The following is a 23,055-nucleotide window of genomic DNA, read 5'->3' as shown; positions in this document are numbered from 1 at the left end:
ACATCTCACCACTTACTTGTGCATCCAGGTTACACTGAATTGCCATTTTATGTATAGTCTAAAACATGACTTGATTAATGTGATTAATTTTATTATCAAAACATCTTACCACTTACTGCTGCGCCCAGGTCACTAGTCAGTGTATGTATAATTCAAAAGCACCAGACCTTTGTGGGAAGCCCTGCTTTCTGTTCCTGAATACTTTGTGATCTATCATCTCTTGCTTTGTGCTGTGTTTAAGGGCCGCATACGACATACAATAGAAAGTGGATCGCTATTCCCTTCATGGATGCTGAGATGATCTCCCACCCTCCAGTAAAGCCCAAACTGGTCTGCGGGGCCGCTTTTTGCATCCCTATTAACTTTTGATTCACCTGTCATTCAAGTGCTTAAGATAGGGCAGGCCAGGATTTTACCTGCATTAAGGCTGAGAGAGTTATTCGGTGCCCTGTTCATTTGTATTAAGCTGCTTTAAGTGCATTAAAGGTGATGAAGTGGGCCAACTCTGATAGAGATCTTGGTGTTCCGACTCGCTCCAAAATAGAGAAGATTAAGGTGCAGTCAGGTAGCACAGTCCTTCATGGCCTGGTGGTAAAGACCTCTGGTGGGACTGCAATCTAAACCCCCTTTCACACTGCACGTTGGTCCTGCAAAATGGCCGGAAAATTGCCGGGTCGCCTTCTGTGTGAACACTAACACATCCCATGATTCTGAGATCGATCTCGGGTTGGGGACCTAGTAACATTGCCAGGTTTAGTCCCAGAATGAGCTCTTTGTGAACAAAAGCCAGAACCAATGCAGTAAAGGGTGTGTCGTAGTGATGACGCACGTTATTGTGCGACTCTTTTACCGGGTGTTTTGAAGACGGATCAATGATTGTGACAAAAAAATACGTGCAAACTGTAATGAAGCAGAGATCAGGTAGTTTCTCAGTATCCACGCTGAAGCTGAGATCGTTCGCCAGCTTAAGTGAAAGTTAAAGTGTCTAGCGTTTTCGACTCGTGCATTACACGTCACATCCTGATGTCACGTGTCATTACGGGACCTTTACAGGTTGTGTAAGAACAATTGCCAGGACACATTGCCTGTGTATTATCCAGAATCTCAGTGTGAAAAGGGCTTAAGAGGTTGCTTTAACCGTGATTATATTTGACGTCCAATGAGGGAAAGCTTTATTGTCATTTCACCAATTTTGTTGCAGATTTTGTGGTGAACTGTATTCTGCCAGAGGCTGAGATACGCTACCAAAATTTCAGAATTGTAGATCTAGATTAATTGTTTTAATCTAGATTAATCTCACTGTAATCTTGGAATTAATCTAGATTAATCTAGATTAAAATGGCTCATTTGAATTCTGCCGATGGCATTCAAATTATGTTCAATAAGATGCACTTGTTAGTACTAATAGAGCTGTGCTGCACTCAAACATTGTAGTTTGACGACGACTCTTCTCCTGCGCTACATCAGTGCTTGGCCCGGCATCTTCCGCGTTAGCTAAGGGATGCTTTGCATTTAGGTGGTGCTTGAGACTGGAAGAACTCCTACAGTAAACTAATTCTACATTGCACAAGTTGCAAACAACCTTACGCCTGTTTCACACATACTCCGTCTGCAGTGCGTATGCATTGCATTTTTTTTTACGCACCCATGTTAACGGATTCCAGTGTTCACGCGGTTGTGGTCCGTCAGTGCGTTCCAGGAGCGGTGCGTCTGCAGCAGTGCAGCGATCGTTTACGTACCTAGTCTATTTTTAATGTGCTGCATGCGCTGAATTAAAATGACAGCGCATTGTTCGCGGTAAAAATTAACATGGATTGACACGGAAATGCAGTAATTTCACAATAAATGTATACTAATTAAAGCCTACTGTTTTTCACACGCAACACATGGGTTTTGGCTAGGTTTAAAACAAGAAAAAGAAGCACCTTTAGATAAACGAGGCAACATGATATAGGCCTATGCACTTTTATGGAAGCAGAAAAACAAAGTTCATTAAGAACCGTGCGATTGCTTGTAATAAAGATCTAAATGCAAAAGGCACGAGAGTCGACTGTTTCTGTCAGCGGTGCTTTAATTTTAAATATTTGCGATATCCCAACAAGAAAAGTAGGCTAATTGTTGTGTTTAAATGTTTTGCCGCTTGCTTGAGCAGCTTATCATACAAACCTAGAAGTCAAATGCATGAATAATGTTGTTTTTATTTATTAAGTTTAAACTAATGTCTATGATTATGAAAGTCTGTTACTGTTTCTGTGATGAGTCACATTTTTTTTTTTTTTTTTTTTTTTTTTTTTTAACATGGTTTGAAATATAGAATGATGAACAAATGTTGTGTTTGTGGATTAAACAGCCGCGGATCAGTAGCGGACTGCAAACGCGTCCTGTGTGAAAGCACAATGAGTCCGTGCTGCTTCTGCACCACATACGTAACGCATACGCACTGCAGACGGAGTATGTGTGAAACAGGCGTGAGTCTTGTCGAGGTTTTTTTTGGGGGGGAAGCTTGGTAATTTCACAGTAGGCATACACACAGGTTGGAAGACTCATTCTCGCCCCCTACAGTGCTAAACTATCACGGTGAAAGTCATTATAGCTTGCGTAGTATAGACCCAGCTCCCAACCCAACTTTGAGAATAGATTAACGGCGATATTTTTTTTATCGGCCGATAAGAGTCTCGCGTTAACGCAGCACGTTAACGCCGATAACGGCCCACCACTAGTATATATATATATATATATATATATATATATATATATATATATATATATATATATATATATATATATATATATATATTTCCCCCAGGGGAAGTGCCACCACACATAGATTACAAGTCTGTGGAAAACACTGCAAACCACAAGCTCTGCTCTTCAACACAATGGTAACCCCCCAAAAAACGTAGAAACCGAATAACAGAACACTAAACACTAACAAATCACCACCTATATTACTTATGTGCAAAAACACCATAAAACGCTTATTTTTAACATTACAGAGTCTGGAGCAAAGCATGCTGGGAAATATGTAACTGACGTAACTCACTCAGTTTGAAGTCTGCTTAATATAATCAGTAAAAAAAATTTTTTTGAAATCTAGTAAAAAGTTAGTTCTTTGAATTCTACTTCCCAACATTCAAATCTGAAGTGCAATTCTGCATCTTGTTTGCTGCATCAATTCAAATTCAGGCACTGAATTATCATTTAAATGGCATCATCAGTTCAGTTCTGAATGGCACACAACCCTGCAGAAGACGTTGTTGAATACGCTGACATTGTAGCTGTAAACTCCCTTATGTTGACAGTAAATATGACTGTGACATTTTTATAAACAGAAAAACGGCGCAGAGCCACACAAAAATCTCTGGTGCTCCTGTCTAAACATGCTTTCGATGCACAAAGTACGGTACGATTGGAAGGAACGTAGTCGTCATTGGTAAAAGGAGCCGCACCTGTACCATCTTCCTGTCTGCTGCCGATTCCCAAAATAACATCCGAACATGCTCAAAACACTGCCGCACTCGGAAGATGTGAGGAGGAGAAAAAGAAAAACACCTGATTCTTTTTTTTTTTACCAGAAAGTCCCAGGTATCTCCCAAGCAGATGCATGCACTTTGTGTTTAATGCATGTGCCTGCTGGCTGGCACAGCTTGTAAATTGTCGCTGCCAAGCATTGAGACGTGTTCTTCATGATTACAGCACTGTCTCCACCAATTTAATCTATGGACTCCATATCCAGCTGTCCACATGTGAGGCAGCTGCAAACGCTGAAATTGTTGTTTGCTGCATTGTTGTTTGCTGACTGGAGCGTACTGTCTGTGCAGAGATGCAGAAAGAATGTCGGAAACGTCTGTGACAGTCGTCCTTGAGATGATTGAGGATAATATCTGGATATAAATCTGTTTATCGCTGCAGAGAATTCAAGGAAAAACCCCAGATGGGCATGAAGTAATTTCTTAGATTTACTTGAGCCATTGACATGGCATTAAACATAAATCAAAACAAGCTCCGCTAATGACCTGAAATTTAATGTAGATCACACTCAGAGAAAACACACAATATGAATGACACTGAACGACTCCTCTGCAGTTGGGAAATGCATTTATTAAAATGGTACGACATTTTTAGTTTATTGCCGACGGTTGCCTTGGATTTAATGAATTACAATCTATTACACGCTATCATGCCTGTTAGCGGGACTTAATTCAGTTGAAAGTTCAGCAGTAGTTACAAATTGGACCTAATTGTCTGGGCTACAAACTCATGACACATTTGCATCAGATTGTTAGGGAAAATATGAGCTTTGGGAGGGGAAAAAAATGATTTACAAGAAAAACGAAAAGATGTAGTGATTTTAATGAACATCTTCAAGTCTCTGAGGCACCTTGCCAAGATCTGGGTCTTGAACTCATGGGAACTGAGAATTGTCAGAGCTGTAAAAAATGATTTAGATGGGAAAGGGGAGAACTTAATTATCGGGTGGAAACTGTGTGGGAGTTTTTCCCCATTATGTTTTTGTAATGATTCCTTTAAGGCATGCCAAAGTTTGGTATGTGTAACAATGCTGTTGTAGTCAGAAGAGAGCAGAGTAGGCAAAACCCATTTGCCCTCTGGCAATATTATAATACAGAATCGGCCATCATTTAATACGTTCGTTTGCAGATGAATGAAAGCAGATGAATGAATGAAAGCTTGGTAAAGAAAGAATGCAATGTTCTTTTTGGACATCGCTGCTTATCATGCTGCAAATGGCACAGTGAAGATCTTTATTGTGAAAATAGCTTGACAAAATAACCACCTGTCAAAACACTGAGCCAAACACACATCTGTCTCAAATACACAGTCAGTTTGTTGTGGGTTTTTTTTTTTTTTTCGTCTTTGCAGCAATTGTTTTCAAAAGGTCTCTCTGGGGAAAAAATAAAAAAAGGTATTGTTCGATATGTACTAGATTTTCAGATTAAATGAAATGACATTTTGCTGCATTTATTTCCAAGCCAAAAATTAATTAAGTGAAATCACTGCAAGGTTTAACTGGTTAGCATGACCCTAGCCCTATGTTTTTTCCATGATGAACATTCAAAAATTAGCTATGTATGTATGTCACATGATCCTTTAGAGCTCTCTCTCAAAAAAAAAAAAAAAAAACTCTACATTATCAACACAAGAGTTAAATGTTGAAGGCATGTGTATCCCATGAATCTCAGGTAAACATGATCAATGATGTCCATTAACCGCACTATAGCCGTTCTCTTTTTGGAGGACGCGTCAGCTTCATTTGACATTGACAGTGTTGAGATTAAGAGGTTGAGAGCTGCAGCTGAAGGAGTTCTGAAGAACATCCATATTTCTACCACCAGCAACCTCCCAAAGAAAAATGGAGCATCTCTGACTTTGTAATCAAAATCCAGTCCAATATCGACTTTACATCAGAAGCTTCCTGCACTCACAGCTTCCATTATGAACAGCCTCCTGCGCTCTACCAAAAGCAAAGGAAAAACACAAAAACCAATAACACCTATCCTCAGCTGTATGTTTGTCCTATGTCCTATTTTGAGCACAGATCTAATAAAATGTAATGTTTTAAGCATTTACTAAATGTGAAAAAAAAAAAAAAATAATCTCTAAAACAAATCTATTCATTTTATTTATTTATTTTTGGCAGTGCAATCATGGTGAAACACGTGGTGACTGAGAATTTTGAAGTTTTAGTCATTAGCTCCTTTTCCATGAACATTAAATGTAATTTTCCCAGGACAGTCTTAAAGCATTAATGACATTCATGAAAAAATAAATGAAAATCTGAATTGCAGCTTAGATCTCAGGGCCATGTAACTAGGCTTTGCTTTTAGGAGGGAGGGAAATCTCTGAAATCACTCCCATCGTGTGTAATGCTAGCAAACGTTAGATGTGCTCTTTATCAAGCTCATTTATCTCAGCACAGGAGCTTATATTTATTAAAAGAAGTGCATCTCTGTTACAAGCTCATTTATCTCAGAGATGCACTTCTTTTTAATAAATATAAGCTCCTGTGCTGTTCCAGGATTAGATCATTATCAAAGCCATAATGTTCCCTTTTCTCTCGCTCTCTTTCTCTAACTCTGATAATAAATAAATAATGGGTACAATCCAAAAAAAAAAAAAAAAAAAAAAAAAAACTGGAATGCATTTAGCAGCTTTGCATCCCATGTGCAATGATTTTCTGGGTTGACAACTGCTACAAATCATATAAAGTAATACAGCGATCCAGCTCATCGGTTCAGCTGCAGTTCACCTCAGTGATCCCGGCCTCAATCCAGACATCTCATGAGATACATTTGGCCATATTTTAATGGAGTGGCCTCTCCTCAGTCACTGCAGCAGTTGCCATGGCGATAGGGTGCCTGTGGATTCCACTAGCAATATATTTGTGTCATACTAGTGGTACCCGCAATTAAAAAGTGAGGGTAAATGTATTGATACATTCTCAAGCCCATGTCTGTAGACTCGCTGAAAATGTTTATGTAAAATTGCTAATGCCAAGATGTATATATAATGTTAAGTATAGCTGATAAATACAAGTTACAGAGCTGGTCTTGTATAGCCAGACCTGCACATTGCAGAACTGCCCACTTTGACAGGAAGAGAGACTGACATGTAAAGCAACTAATACGTTTTGATTTTATTGCAGTACTTTTTGATTTTTTTTTTGTTTTTGATTATGGCACAACAATATATTGGTGTAGAAAATACTTTAAAAGAAAAAAAACAAGCAAACAAATTGCATAGATACTGTGGTTTGTTTATCGAAAAGTAAATGTATTAGGATTATTATATAATTTAAATTTATAAATACAACTAATTGTTTCTCTTTTATGCCTAGCATTTGATTTTCATTAACATCAAAGGATATCAACTTCTTGTTTTTGTTATATGATGGTCAAATTTATACTATTTATTTAGTTGGTTAGTCTTTATTTAGCATGAGAAGAGTTCACTGGTGAATATATTTTGTAACATTTTAAATAATGCAAAAACTAACTAAATAAATATTACATAAAATATTAGCTACAATATAGCATTACCAAGACAATAGAGTCTGTCATTTTATTTAAAAAAAAAAAATGTTGTTTAATTTCCGCTGTTATTTATACCACAGAAAATATAATACACACTATAAATATCATATGAGATGTGCTGCAAATAACACTGTGGTGGGAATTTTCATTACTTTCAGAAGTAATTACAGAATTCTCTTGTGACGTATGTACATACATTTATAGACTGATGAAATGTTAGTAGAAAATTAAAGTAGTGAGGGTTTAAAGTAAGAAAGTTTACTTTCTAGAGGTCCACATACAGTAGGGACAAAAAGTGCCCATAGTTCAAGAAACACATAATTTAAAACAATATAAAAAGTTCTCCTAATGGATTAGATTATTAAATAATTACATTAAATAATTAGATAAAGTTAATAACTTTCTAATAAATGCCTTAAACACAACTTTTTCAAAGATTTAACACTAACCTGGCAAACTTTGACAAGGGTGGACGAACACAAAACCATTTGTAAACCGAGCCAATAAGATTAGAGCTTGCCAGATCAACACAATGCTTTCCAGTTCTGCTTGCATCATGCATCAGAACAGACTGTGGGTGGTTCATGGGTGTGCCGTCTGAGACTATTGCAAAGCAAAAAGGAGAGCAACAGAGGAAGAGAACTAGAAACAAAAAAAGTGACAAAAAGAAATAAAAACAGACAGAACTATTCTTCACGAGCACCTGTTACTCAAACACATTTACTCATTTGTTGAACAGGGGAAGTCAATAGACACCCAGCCAACCAAACAAAACCTATCACTGCCTGACTCACGCAATTACATGCAAGACTTCCTTCATTCTCCATGTCAGTCTGCAGATAACAAGTTTTATCCCAAATGCTGGCAGAAGTTTTCACCCGTCTAGAATGTGACATCTGTACTGACACAATTATTCTGAGATCGGGACAATTCGCACATCGGCTTGATTAAATCTGGCTGGCTGAAACAGGGTCTGGCAGAGGTACATCGTACATTCGAAACGCACCCGCCATCCTTTATAAATCAGACTGAGACCTCTTTAACCCGTCGAGAGATGCCCGCGTGACCCCGACAGATGCCTATTGGTTCAGTTGGCGAGAGCTAACGAGCATGTGGGCGCGGGTCGATGAAGATGATGATGGCACGGAATCTACGCCAAGCCTGCCGGGCACCCCCACAGCTGCGCGCACCCAGGACAGGTGCCCGGGCCGTTACTGGCGAATCTGCTCTGCATGCAGCAAAGTGATATTGATTGAGCTTCACGCTGCCATTTAGTGGTTCATTGAACAAGTATGAAAATAAATATGGCATTTTGTTTATACACGCCGTTCATTAATATTCCGCAAGGGAGAAGGGTAAATGGCTTTACCCAGGGTGGCGGCGGGCAGACACCTGCCGTCTGTCTGTGTTAGGGTTTATTTCACTCCAGAGGGTGAGAAGAAAACACAATGAAAGCCTTAGGCATCTGCCCGATAACAGGGAAAAAGTCAATTTTTGTTTGGAAGGAGGGTTTGCCAAGCTCCGTAACATGATCTCCCACACAAATTAATCCGCCGTGGTTTCATGATGGTTTTGGCAAGGCAGGGAAATTGAGCTGTGCTGTAAAAAAGTATCTGTTTGAATCCACAAGCAGCATTGATTAAGTTGATTAAGTTGGTCAGAGTCCAGATAGTCAAAAATACAAGTCAACAAGGAAGATCCCCCCAGGATGACAAACTCTGATGCAGTGGTTAGCGGTAAATAGAAATAATAGACTCTGTGTGTGTTGTTTCTGTTGGCAGTTTCACTATTGTAGCAGTGATTAAATATTTATTAAGGCTGTCTGGATCTTACAGTACAGAAGTTTCCTCTTCACATGAGTTTACAATGCCTTACATGAATGTGTCTTATATAATGCTATTTGAAGATTCAATCTTACTTACACACACGCGTGTGCAACCATGCAAATGGAAACATACTGTGAGGTGTGCTCGCGTGCCCAGTGCCCTCTTGCTACAATTGAAGTCATTTGAATTCTGTTGTGGTCTGCTCTCTGTGGTAAGATGGAGAAAATAAAAATGTGTACAGTCTGAGATCACAAGTGAAAATGGTTCTGTTTTCCACAATGTAAAAAATTTCAGACCTCTCCAAATTTTCTAGTGACTTCTAGACATCTAGCTATTCTTTCAACTGAGCCAAATGAATTTCTGTGAGTTGAAATGTAGCAATTGTGGCACCAGTCTTTTAACATTAGCTCAATCAGAAATTCTATGTTGAGTGAATGGAAAAGTTTTAGTTCACCAAGCAGTGTTGTTGGTGCAATTAAATGTGTAAATTGCAGTTATTGTTTATTTCTTAATGTCCTAAAATAAAAACATGTATTAAAAACAGAAATACATTAAACAAAATACAGAACACAGACAACACAGTTGAGATCACTTCACTTTATTAACAAATTGATTAACTGAAATGTATTAAAGAGCTTGATACAAGTCACTGTAAAGGCAATTCAGAGAATTGTTTCTAAACACGTTATAAATGTATTGCTGAAAACACGTCACAAAAATATTTTATGGAGTTTGTTAAAGGTCTTTGTAAAGGTAATTCAGAGAATTACACGTCACAAATAATCTGAACTATGTAGTAATGAATTGTTTTTTTTGTTTGTTATAATTTTTTGGTCTCGATGATGAGCACGGCCCCTTCCCTAACACTACACAAAAGTGTGTTCGTCTTGAAGCAGCGCTGCGCAGGCGGTTATCGTTGTATGACATCAAAGTACTGTGAGAGATAGAAAGCAGACGGCTCCTTATGCTTTCGAATCGCTCTCGCGATACTTTGATGTCATACACCGGTCTGTCTGTGCAGCATGCTTCAAGTGGAACTAACCTATTAACTAGAGTGCATTAGCATCAGTGGTTCGCCCGCTCAAGTCGGGAGGTTTCACTAGCTTTGTTGTGTGACCGGGGCCCAACATTTGGTGCTACACCCCTGATTACTGCATTATTATTATTATTATTATTATTATTATTATTATTATTATTTTATATTTTTGAAACAATCTGTACTGTATAAAGCGCTATAGAGATAAAGGTGATGTCATTTGACTTGATCGGAAACGTGCGATTTAAGGTATAATTTATGTCCTACTAACGATATTGTATTTAGATACAGAGCAATAGTTTTTAGTTCACAGTAACCTGTATATGAGTACATATAAAAGTGTTATTTTAATAATTACTATCCCCCCCTCACTCATGCATTTGAAGATGAAATGTTACTTGGAGCGTGTTGTGATGTGGGAAACGATTTCTGAAAATGTAGCAGGTAATCCAGGAATTCCATGCATACAGAAAATTCCCATACTAATCACAGTATACACACTGCATGCTGCAATATAGTAGTAGTGGTATGGTAGTATGCCATTCCAAACACAGCTTCAGTACTGATTTCAGTTGTATTTAGCAGATTCTGGCAAATATAGTAGATCATCCAGGTATTCCATGTCATCCAGGTATTCCATGCATACAGAAAATGTGTGCATACTATGCACAGTATACATACTGGATATTGCAGTAATAGTAAGAGTAGTATGATAGTATGCCATTTCAAACGCAGCAACCTTTTTTTCTGTTAAGTGCATCATCTGGGTATTTGAAGTGCACTTTTTCTTTTTGTAATTTTCAGTGTGAACGCACTACTCACACTATTTACTACAAAAAGTCATAAAATAGTGCATAAGTACGCAATTTGGAATGCACCTTTAATCTTCTGAAATCATATTTCCCTCAAATATTTACATCAGTCAGGACCTGACAGGTGATGACGCTTTTGAGTCAATAATTAATAATTAAATTAACTAATGACAGTGACACAAACACAAATTTCCATTATGCTTTTAGTTTTTAGTGAATACAAATGTGACCTAAACAGCTGTAACTTGTAACTTTGGCAATGTCTGCTACAAGACCGCAACACGAGCACTGCCTCCACTGCACAAAACGCTTCCACTACTAGAGAAAGCGGCAGCCACGCGGCGATTCCACCGCTTGCCATGTCCCATAGGGGCCTTTAGTCAACTGTTATTACCATTAATTGCTACAGACTACAGTTTGCTAGCTAGCTATGCCTTCATCACATAATTGCATATTACCTTGGTACCTGTAAATTACCCTAGTTTTTTTTTTTTTTTTTTTTTTTTTTTACAATTAACCAAAAATCACTATGGAAAATAGTAAATGGCAACTATTGCAAACATATCAAAACAGTGTTATAACAAAATTATGGCTTTAAAAAAACACACTAAAAATAAAACCATAAATATGAGAACATATGATAAATGAAACTATAAAAATGTGTTTAATATTTTTTAACTGTATTTAACATTTTCACAAACTGTGAGTACAGTAATTACACCAAATTTTATGTTTATGGTTTTGGAAATGGATATTTTCTATCAATAATCAAGCTTAATATTTTGAATTTTAGGCTCATTTTGACCACAAAGTATGTGCTTTCTGCAAATGTAATCGTGCAAGGGTAACTGATTAGTTTATTATTTTTATATTATTCACATGTTGTTTCAAACCCGTAAGACCTTCGTTCATCTTCAAAACACAAATTACGATATTTTTGATTGAATCTGAGAGCTGTCTGACCCTGCATAGACAGCAACACAACTGAAATGTTTCCAAGTCCAGAAACGTAGCAAGGAGATCTGTAAAATAATCCATGTGACATCAGTGGTTCAGTTATACGAAGCTACGAGAATACTATTTGTGTGCAAAAGAAAAAAAACTAAAAAAATGTATTCAACAATTTGTCTCCTCCAAATCATCCTAGTGCCATTTGAAGCACTGATGTCACATGGATTATTTTACAGATTTTACAGATTGGCAATTTAATATGTTCGAAAATATATATATATATATTTTTTTTCTGAATATTCATTTGGTAATGTATAACAATATTCAGTACATATAATTAAAAATGATATTTATACATGAATATAATTATTCATTAACTATGATATTGTGTAGTTATCTTCTGTTATTTCTCTATTTTCCATATTTTACTGCTCTAAAGTGCATGTGTGTCGGAAATCTAAATAAAGGCTGCTCAAAGCCACAGCAGAGCCATCTATGAGTGACATTGAATTTCTCACATACATCAGCTCTGAATCCCACACAACGTCTGAACATACCGAAGCTCCATCTGACAGACCGACTGTGCTAAAATTGAATCTTTAATAATCTTTATGTAATAAGAAATTTTCACAATCATTAAAAACCAGCAGACCAGGATGCAGAACACAACATATGCTGGTGACCAGACCTATGGTCAGTCTTTCAAGCCAGAAATGGAGCCGTGATGTAGCATGCATATTCATTTAAAAAAAAGATCAAAACATGTTTTATCTTTCACAGATAAACATGTGAGATAATAAAAGTGCCTTGTAAATAAAACAACAGCTTTTTTGGCATCGCGATATGAATATTTATTCAAGTTCCTTTCAAGGGTGCCAGCATTTGGGCCATTTTACACAAGTTTATTATCTGTTCAGAATAATGCATCACAGGCCATGAAAGTCCATTTTAGAATGAACTCGGAACTCAGTGAACTTGCAAAACAGCATTATGCATGACTATGGCTCCATAAAAGGGTTTGGTTCAGAGATTGCAAATATGCTGAAGTATAGTCGCTTGCTAAGTATGCTAAACTACAACTGCAGAGTAGTCCAGTTCAGCTTTATTTATTGCTATTGCGCTCTTAACTGCTGTTCGCGGATGTTTATTGTTGCAGTACCACTAATGGCCATAATACCACTTGATGGTTTCGATTTTTCACCAACATCCTCATACAACCCGCAGCATGAGCTCTGCAGAGTTAATCCCGCTCCACTCAGGTCTGCAGACTTGGCCTGGAGTCCATCGTTCAGGCCTAAGGCTAAGCAGAGCTCGGGCATCACCACAGCACGGCAGCCTGCCAATGGCCACCAGTCTCTGGCTGGATTCCGGGGAAACGTTCCCCCTCTGCTTGGCTGGATTTAAAGGTTATCTCCTCTGATCATTCTCACTCTGTCTCCCCCCAGAGTGGCAGCCAGACCCTCCACAGGTGTGTGAATGAGAACGATAAGAGGAGAAGCGAACACCGTGAAAACACTTGAGGTCCAGAGAGCTTCAGGTTCAGCTTTGATATGGAAATAATTAACTGGCCTTTTCCACCTCCATCAAAACCGATGTTCGCTCATGCTTTATGCATCAGCGAGAGATGGTTATATGTCAAAACAACACTGAAGGCCATAATAAGAACATGTAAACAGAATGCACAGGTTTTTAAGCGCTCTTCACAGCCTTAAGTGTCTCTCCTCAAGAACGTCTTATTAATTACTCACACAGGGCTTGATCTTCACATCAAGGAGTTGTTCTACCCTTAAGGCCTTTAGTGGCATCGATTAGGTGCTTGTGGGATGTGCATGCTGCTGGTCTGTCATTTGGGGTCTATCCTCCACCCCCAGCTAATTAACACTTAATTAATTGACGTACTATAAATACACATTACATAAGTGGCATTACTCATAACAAATATGAGTGTACAATTGTAATCAGACTTTGAACATAATGCCACATCTCGTCCCTCAAGCCTTTAGAGGAATAATAGTATTATTATTATTATAAAATATCCATTATCCTGGCAAATACAGGGGAAAAAACCTCATTAACTTCAATCAGAACTTGGTGTGATAGTTTAGCTAAAGGTTGATTAAAAAGCCACAGACCTTTCAGATATCTCAAGTTAATATTTGAGAGCCGGAGAGTGTGTAATCCTTGCCATAATAGCAAAAATCCACTCATTTTTAAGAATTACATTTGAAAGACCTTTGTCCACAATAATAAAAATGATTGTCTGTGATGCATGCTATATGAGAAGATGCCGGTCAGAGGGGAATGATGACTGTGTTATCTCATTAGCGGCAGTGGCCCACGGCAAATGAACTCATTACAATTTACTCCCTTAATAGGGCGCAGTACAACTTAATCAAATGCTGCAAATCCAATAGACCAATTAAGTACAAAATGAAGCAACTGATTTATAAATTTCCTGCTGAAATCAATACTTCAGCGCTAAATGTGAATATTCTCTGTTTGACAAAAACGCACAAACTGTTGACTTCATTAACCGACGGCTGGCACAATTATTTATTTGTTGTCTCAAGGCTATGGCACTGACATTATAAGCAGCAAACAAAAGAGACCTAATGCAATTTGGTTGAAATTAGCATTTCCGTGCCAACGCAGGCATTTAATTGTCGCTTAAACGTTCTTTGAACCAGTCAACGCACAACATAATGCTGTTTCGAAATTATTTGTGTACTCAGTGTACGGAGTAACGATATGAAAGTTTATTGCATTGTAATGCTTTTTATTACCTGTTTGAGGAAACACTACGAGCTAAATAAATTGAAAAAAGGAGTACTTTTACATCATAATATCAAAAGCTGTACACTCATTCTTAAATAATGGTTTCTGTTCGGCACCAACAAAGGCACATGCAAATGTCCCCACACTCATCTAAACAAAAATAATGCTCCTCGATATCTGCCAAACACATACACTCACTGATGACATGCTACACTAATTTAGACACAAATAATGGCCTACTGTTGTATCTACCCTGCGAGGAGGCAAATGCGGGGCTCACACACTCAGGAGGGTTCAGTTATTACTCTGTGTAATGATGATGCATGCCATGTTTCGGGATACAGCACACCACACACACACATTGCTGAAGGATGGAGAAGTCCCTCTCCAAATACAATACAAAGAGTGATTACACACAAACACACACACTTTCTAGCTAATTTCTGCCTGGTGTACAATAACATCATTCATCAACCTGACTAAGATTAGTTACTTCTCACCCCGGTCCCTGTTTGTGATAATTAAATCAATGTACGTGTAACTAAAGCTTCTACGAATCTCATACAGAAGTTAAATGAAGACTTGGGTCGTGCATTAGCAACCAAATCTGATTCTCCAAAATGACAAAAGAATATCTTAAATCTTTTTAGCAGCCAAAGAAAATGTTGACAATTTTTTTGAGATTTATAGTTTTGAAATTATACAAAAATAAAAGTATTTTAAATTTAATAACTGTCTATAACCTGTGATTGCTCATCAGAGAGTTTTTTTTAGTCCAAGATAAAGCCAGATCTATCAAAAAAAAAAAAAATAAAAAAGGTTTTCCTATCAGCAAGGTAGCCATTTTCAGTACTACATTCTGAATTCGCCTCAGGTTCTCTGTGAAGACACAGTCACATTAGCAAAACTTAGGAGAAATTCTGTGGACAAAGTAGGTCTATTGTTCATTGTCAATAGTGTAGTGATGCATGAAGCACTGCTTAGTTAGAGGTCACTTCCAAACCAAGCAGTTTTTTATTGGTAAACGCAGTGAATTTAGATGTTAAAAGTTATACGAAGTTGAATCTGTTGTGAAATGTGCATGTGGAACCTCACATGTCCTGATTGCATGGATTCCTACTGAGAGCGCCTGCAAAATTTCTCTAATACAAAGGAAAATGCAGCTGCACCTTAGAGTAACTATAGGATGTATGGTACTAGTTACTGTGGAACTAGTAATGATCTAACCAAAAAGTTGAAAGTACAGTTTTATGCAAAAGTTTGGGCACCCCTGATTATCATAATTTCATTATTATTATTATAATCTGCTAGGCTTTCAAAGCTGCAACTTCATTTGGATATAATTTATACCTTATAGATACATTAACATTTCAATTCTGAAATAATATTTATGGCTCGTTTCCACTGAGCGGTACGGTTCAGTACAGTACAGTACGGTACTGTACGCAATTATTTCCGTTTCCACTGTCAGAAGTTGTGAATGGTACCAAAATAGCGAACCGTACCATACCACTTTTTTGGTACCCTTCTGTTGGGGTACTGGCACAGCAAAGGGTACCAAAAGGGTGGAGCTAAACTTTTGTTAAACGCTACGTTTGCTGTTGAGAAACTCTTTCAGGGGTAATGCAAATGTATCTATACGGTATGCTATTTTTGCGATAGCTTGCAATACATTAATGTTAGCATAACATTACTATGTAAACTATTGGCAAGACTTTAGAAAGGAATCTACAAGAGTAGCCTAAAATAGACGTTTTCACACTTTTTGATGCCAAAGACACTTAAACATGATTATCCCCTTCCAAATAACTTCTTTCCTATCATATAAAAACAGCTAAACTACTGTTCAAAAGTTTGGGACTGGTAATTGTTTTTGAAATAAGTTTCTTATTCTTATTAAGGCTGGATTTATTTGTTCAAAAATACAGTAACAACAGTGATATTCTAAAATATTATTTCAAATTAAAATAAAATTTTTATTTTCATATATTTTAAGAACATTTTCAGAAGTTATTTTAAAATGCTGATATGGAGCTCTAGAAACATTTCTCATCACATTTGAAAATGGTTTTGCTGCTTAATATTTTTGATGAGTAGAAATTTCAAAAGAGCTGCATTTTTGCAACATCATAGATATTTTTGTCACATTTGATCCATTTAATGCACCCTTACTGAATGAAAGTAGCCTATGCATTTCTTAAAATAATTTACTGATCCCTTACTTTTGAATGGTAGTGTATTTTAAAACTCTTGTTTTCTGAGGGAAAAAAATAGTAAATGTGATATTATAAAGTCAACTTGATGAAAGTGTGCAGTGATGTCATACATGCAGACCAGGAAGATGTGATCTTGTGTTCAGCTACAGAAGCCGTTAACAACATCATGACATCCTGAAAAGCATTGGTCATTCTGGATTCAAGTACACAGTGATGGTAACTGAAAACGGACACAAAATAGAAAGACATACAAGACAGCAGGAGCAGAAAACAAAGGGTCAACATCAAACAAGCATGACCTCTTCTCACCTCCATGCATCAGTCAACTCACATACATACTGTAGCATGCAGTTCTCTCTCTATTTCCCTCCTGTCTTCTCTTTTGTACTCTTGCACACGCCAGTCAAAATGACTGACACAAACATATATATATCTCATTACCTGATCTGCACTGTTCTATTCTGCTGTGCTCTCTCAATCCTCTAGATTCGGGGTAGGCTAGACCTCCTATCACTGCTTAGAGAAAGACACACATACACAAACACCTAAGAATTTACAGCAGTGGGCCAGAAAGTCTGGCAAATAAAGTAACAGGAATGAAGAAGAGGGAGATGAGATGAGGCCAGGGAACATGCACTCCACGCTTACAATTAACAACCTCAACACTGCCAAACTCTAACAGCCAAAAACAGCAAAAAAGAGAAAAGAGCAGAAGCAACTGGATCGGTTTTCCAACTAGATCGATTTCCTCTTAATTCTGCCATGTCAGAATGCAAATTCTGTGTCCAAAATATTCCATCTTTATGTCTGTCTGTCTGTCTGTCAAACTTTCAGCCTTAACAACTAAGAGTGGACAAACACTGCATCTATTAAGATAATTAGATGCATGTCACAGTGATTTTACCATATTTTTTTTACACATTTGCTTAAAGAGGATTTAGGTTTTTTGTTTTGTGGACCTATATAATAAAATAGTTGCTTATTATTATTATTATCCATAATCACAGAGGAAAAAAAAATCTTAATCAGTATTTTTGTTCTAATTTATTCTAAAATATCTAAAAATCCTTCAAACTAAAACACAATTCCTACATGCCACGCCGAATTGAGGCAGTAATTAAAGCAAACAGAGCCCCTACCAAGTATTGAGTACATGTACAGTAAATGAACTTACTTTCCAGAAGGCCAACAATTCACTATTTTTATTTTTATTGGTCTTATGAAGTATTCTAATTTGTGAATTGGTGGGGTTTTGTTAAATGTGAGCCAAAATCATCACAATTAAAAGAACCAAAGACTTAAACTACTTCAGTCTGTGTACATTTAATTTATGTAATACACAAGTTTCACAATTTGAATTGAATTACTGAAATAAATGAACTTTTCCACAACCTTCTAATTTATTGAGATGAACCTGTATGTATATCAAATTAAATTAGGTTAAAAGATAAGCGAAATACAAAAATCACTGGAGGAGTTAAATAAGCAGTGCAGCATGATCAGTGCATCTTAGAAACTGTGCACAACTGCAAATGCACAGCTAAACAGGTACATTTTCAATCTGGATTTAAAAGTAGCTATACTGTTGAGTTGGACCTGTTATCTTCTAGAAGCTGGTTATAGCTGTGGGTGGCATAAAGGCTTGATTGATCCCTAGACTATTTTAATTTGCGTGATCCTGCCAATCTAAGTGCGTATTTAATTTCTAATCTACGAGCATATCTGCAAGGTATTTTGGTCCTAGGCCATTGTGGGATTTTATACCATTAAAAGTATTTTAAAATCATTTATAAATGTACTTGTGTAATATGCTCAGTTTTCTTGGTTTTGTATAATTTCAGAATGACCTGAAGCATCTAAGCACCTGTCTCAGAGAGTCACATATTTCCAGTCTGTTAAATACAACGTGGTAAAAAAGTATCAAATGCAGCACCGAGATCTATTAATACCAACACTGAAATTGTGCCAGAATCAGTATTTATTTCAATATCATTTACTTTATTAATCAGTGCTGTCTCTGTGCTGTGATGTGCTCCGAAGACAAATTGGAAGTAGTCCAAATAATCACAGGAGATTAAGAATTTGCTCAACTGATTGAAAACAACCTTCTCTATTATCTTTCCAATGAAGGGGAAATTTGAGATAAGTCTATAGGATTTTTTTTTTTTTTTAAACAGTTATCCAAGTTGTTCTTTTTAAGGAGAGGCCTTACAAATTGTTTTCAAAGACCTTGCAAAATGGCAGAAAGTAAGACATTTACCATCTCTAATAGATGAGATTCAGGAATTTTAAAAAGGATGTGGATAGAGTGTAGACAGCAGGTGGATGTTTTAATGTTTCTTGCAAAAAAAAAAAAAAAGTTTTGCCAACAATTGAGTCAAAGTTAGCCATAGTGACTATCGCCTATGCTGCTATGGTGGCACATTTATTAATGAAAAAGCATGCAAATTTATTGCATTTCTGGTTAGAAAGCAGCCAACTGGGTAGCTGATTGAAGGGGTTTCAGTGATAGGAAGTGGTCAGACAGAACTACTGTACATCCTTTGTATCAGTGTTACAAAGTCAAACAGAAGTGACACATCTTTTTGTTCGTATTCAGATGTACATCAGAGTAAAACAGAATATCAAAAAAAGAAAAGAAAAAATGTAGGGCAGGGTTCTATCCATCAGTTATTGATTAGATTTGGATATGAGAGTGGTACACTTAATGGTGAACGGATGTTTAAAATGGGTAACTACATTTTTTGTTTTCCGGGTCCACAGCAATGTTGCATGTTAGTCTAATGGGCAGCAGATTAGATGCATTTGTCCTCAGATTTGCACAGACTTTAATCCATCACTTTCTTATCAGAACAGAAGTAGGAAGAACATTGGGTTCCCGCTTGCTTTGGGAACTTTTCTTAATGTTGCTGCTATTGTAGTGGAGACCCGACACATTTCACCATGAGCTGTTATCTCTAAGACTCACAGGACTTGTTGTTTTTACCTCATCTGGAATAGATTTGTCGCTTAAAGCAAAATTGTATAAAATTGAAAATATATATTAAATTAAGTTTATTTTTCTTACCCCTTGACAATTGTTTTTTCTTCTTGTTTTAAGTATAAATCTAACAGTAATACACTAACGGCTTTTTAGTAACCTGGCACATTAATATAGAATTCAGCTGTTGTGACATGTGCAGATCAGTTGTTTACAGCAGCTTCGAATGAGTCTAATTGCAATAGATTTTAGGACTGGAACTATCCGTTCTATAATATTTATTTGACAGCACATCCTGGATGTATTTTATCATGGTTTATGCAAGATCATTCCAATACAGGAAGTTTCCGATGTTTCAGAACATGGGAAAAACAGCACACAATGAGTTCATAAGTGTGTCCTGCTGCCCATAGACACAATGTATTCTTTCTCTCTCTCTCTCTCTCTCTCTCTCTCTCTCTAATTGAAAAAATCAAGGACTTTCTTTTTCATTCCCTGGAATGTTCTGTACAATCAGTCTGCACACTGAAAGCACCATGGCAACAAGAGGACTGTAATACGGAAGTTCAAGGACTCCTCTTGTTCCTGTAACATTTTAATTACGTCGCTGATGCTTGCTGTGGAGATGTTTTTTGTGGGCTGCACTGACTTTAGCATGTAAGAGTTTTACCCTCCAATCATTCCGATCTCCCTCTCAGTTGCAGCTAGACTAGGATTAATTGATGTAAATTCACTCCTGAAAGACACTAAGTTAAAAAAAGAAATCTATTTTAGACAGAAATAGAGAGACAATTTGGCAGCAAAAAGGAGAAATGGGCAAGGGGACAATCCAAAGCTTGTTAAAATTCAGCTGTAAATTAAAGGGATACTTTTGCCAACAATGATAATTGCATTACTCACTCACCCTCATGTTGTCACAAACTTTTATTTATATTTTAGATTATATAGTATATTATATAAAGCAAGGGAAAGATATATTTACTGTTGTTGGTTTTTTTTTTTTTTTTTTTTTTTTTTACAAAAATATTAACTGTTTGCAAATTTGATCATGATAAAAAATGTTTAAGTACCAAATTAGCATCTTAGAATGATTTCTGAAAGATCATGTGACAGTGAAGATTGGAGTAATGGTTGTTGAAAATTCAGCTTTTCCTTCACAGGAATAAATTACATTCTAAACTTAAATTCTAAACATATTTTACAATTACTTTTTTTTTAAACTAAACTAATGCAGTGTGGATGAGCATAAGAGATTCCAATAACATTCAAAATCTTATAAACCCCAGACTTTAGAATGGAAGTGTAGGGCAAAATAATTTGGAACAACCTGACTGTAAGTAAATAATATCATTTTCTTTTCCAACATCAAATAAACTTATAAATAATCTATATGCTTGTCACAGGTTAGTGGCTTCAATGAAGTGCACAACACAGGAGATTCTTAGAAAGACTTTTTAATAGCACTCGAAACAGGAGAAAATACCACCACTATTACACACACTAACAAAATCAATTCAATTAAAAATCAAGCTTACATACTTATCAGACCAATTGAAGAACCAAACTAGACACACTTGAACTAAGGACTTAAACTAATCCGCAACCATAGAAACAAACAGGCAGGGAACCAATGAGAGCAGAACTAATTAAATAACTAGAAACTCTAAAATCGCAACAGTACATATGTTATAGACTGCAACAGTCGGGTTCTGGAAATAAAAACTTTTCATTTTCTCAACAGAAAAACAGATTTTTAACAGTAATTATAAACTTTTAAAGACAGACCTGTTGTGAGCTCTGAGGTTGTTAATAGATGATATTTGCTTATTTTCATTTGATTGTCATTCACAATGCTTCATAGGATTCTACTTCTTTTCTTCACTAAAGCTATTAAGTACAGTTGTGTCAGATTATATTTTTGGGGAAAAAATGAATAGAAATAAAAATACTCCCAGAACCAACACAACTGAAAAAAAAGAGCAGGCACAAATGCACTCTATTGGGATGTCTAGTCACCCTATATGAATGTCCAGTTGCATTTTTTACCTATAGCTGTGTAAAGAACTCTGCAGTGACACACAATGGACTTGACATAAAGTGTGGGGTCCGTTGTTACAGCAGAATCAGCTCTTGGCTTCCTGCAGCCTTTGTAAAAGTCCCAGGCCATGCAAAATCCCCACTGCATTAAAACCTCCAAATATTAGACACCAGGCGCAACAATAGAGCTGGCGCCTCTCTACATCTCCCTGTGAAAACTGTTTTATCCATTTCTCTGGCAGATTACCTGGGGATTAATCTCCCATTCCAGACACACAGTGGGAATGCTAATGTCAGTCTAAGATGGAATACATTTGTGTCCATAATGCTGACGGTGCACCACTTACAGAAGCCAGTGTCACAGGTTCTGGTGTTAGTTCTGGTCTTTGTGTAATCCGCCCGGGCCTGCTGGGCTTCAACACAATAGAAAGAGAGAGAGAGCAAGAGAGATGTTGGAGTCTATCCTGGGACTGTCTATGATTCCACTGATTTTTCTCTCAGTCTTCTTGAAATGAAGAGAATTAATGAGGGGTGAACACACACAAATGCATATCAGAAAACCTCTGAATTAGTGGATGGGATGTCGTGGAAAAAACAATCAAATCAGCACCTGTCATCTTGTTTTGCTGCTGACGAAACATAATAAATGGTTTTGATTGTGGAGTATAACCCATCCAAAACCACACGCTTCTCTATGAACCACTGAAACAGCCATTTATTAATATACATTATTTAGGTAATTGCGGACAGACACCATCTCAGCACATCCACAACTCTCTTGGCCTCACCTGCCAAAAAAAATAAATAAAAAACCTTGCCTATTTTGACCTTCAGCATCCCTGCCAGGTGCTGAGACATCATTTTCTCTCCGAGCTGCAAACGAGATGCTCATTATCAGTGGGCCGGAGTAATTAAAGGCCTGATAAGTGACTGGACGGTTCAAACATCAACACTTGCAAATCTGTAGCTGAAGCCCAGATGGAGAGATCTGATTGGATATATCAGTTATCAGCTGTGGGTTTGATCCCTGGCTGAGCTTCTGAGAAGCCTGAAAACCTGTGTCCACGTTAATCACTCCCCCAGCACCAGAAATCCCCGATTAGGTGCTTTTAGAGGAGATTCTGTTAATCACTAAAAACAAACACACATCAACACATCAAATGTGCTTTAAGCCTTCCTGTGGCTAATGAATCACCACTTTAAAGTCAAGCAAATAAATCATTTATTTGCTAAATTATATGGTGCAGGGAAATTTAAAGCACTATTGGAATGGAATTAGTTTTCCACATGCTGTTTCTTTTACAGTTATTAAAAGAGGATGTCTGTGAATTCAAATACTGATTCAGATGGGATTAGGATTTAGGATCATG

General features: G+C 37.0%; 1 long non-coding RNA gene across 1 annotated transcript; it reads right to left on the bottom strand.

The window, feature by feature from the left end:
- Nucleotides 1-21,076: 21,076 nt before the first annotated feature.
- LOC122140020 lies at nt 21,077-22,779 on the bottom strand. The gene is made up of 3 exons (XR_006156747.1): nt 22,474-22,779; nt 22,296-22,387; nt 21,077-22,187 (listed from the first exon to the last, which is right to left on the bottom strand). It is a non-coding gene; the product is annotated as an uncharacterized LOC122140020 (long non-coding RNA).
- Between the last annotated feature and the right edge of the window lie 276 nt (nt 22,780-23,055).

This window comes from Cyprinus carpio, chromosome A4 (assembly GCF_018340385.1).
Source record: "Cyprinus carpio isolate SPL01 chromosome A4, ASM1834038v1, whole genome shotgun sequence".
NCBI classification, from domain to species: Eukaryota; Metazoa; Chordata; class Actinopteri; order Cypriniformes; family Cyprinidae; genus Cyprinus; species Cyprinus carpio.
Note: the sequence above shows the minus strand (reverse complement) of the source record. Positions and strands in the feature narration are given on the sequence as shown.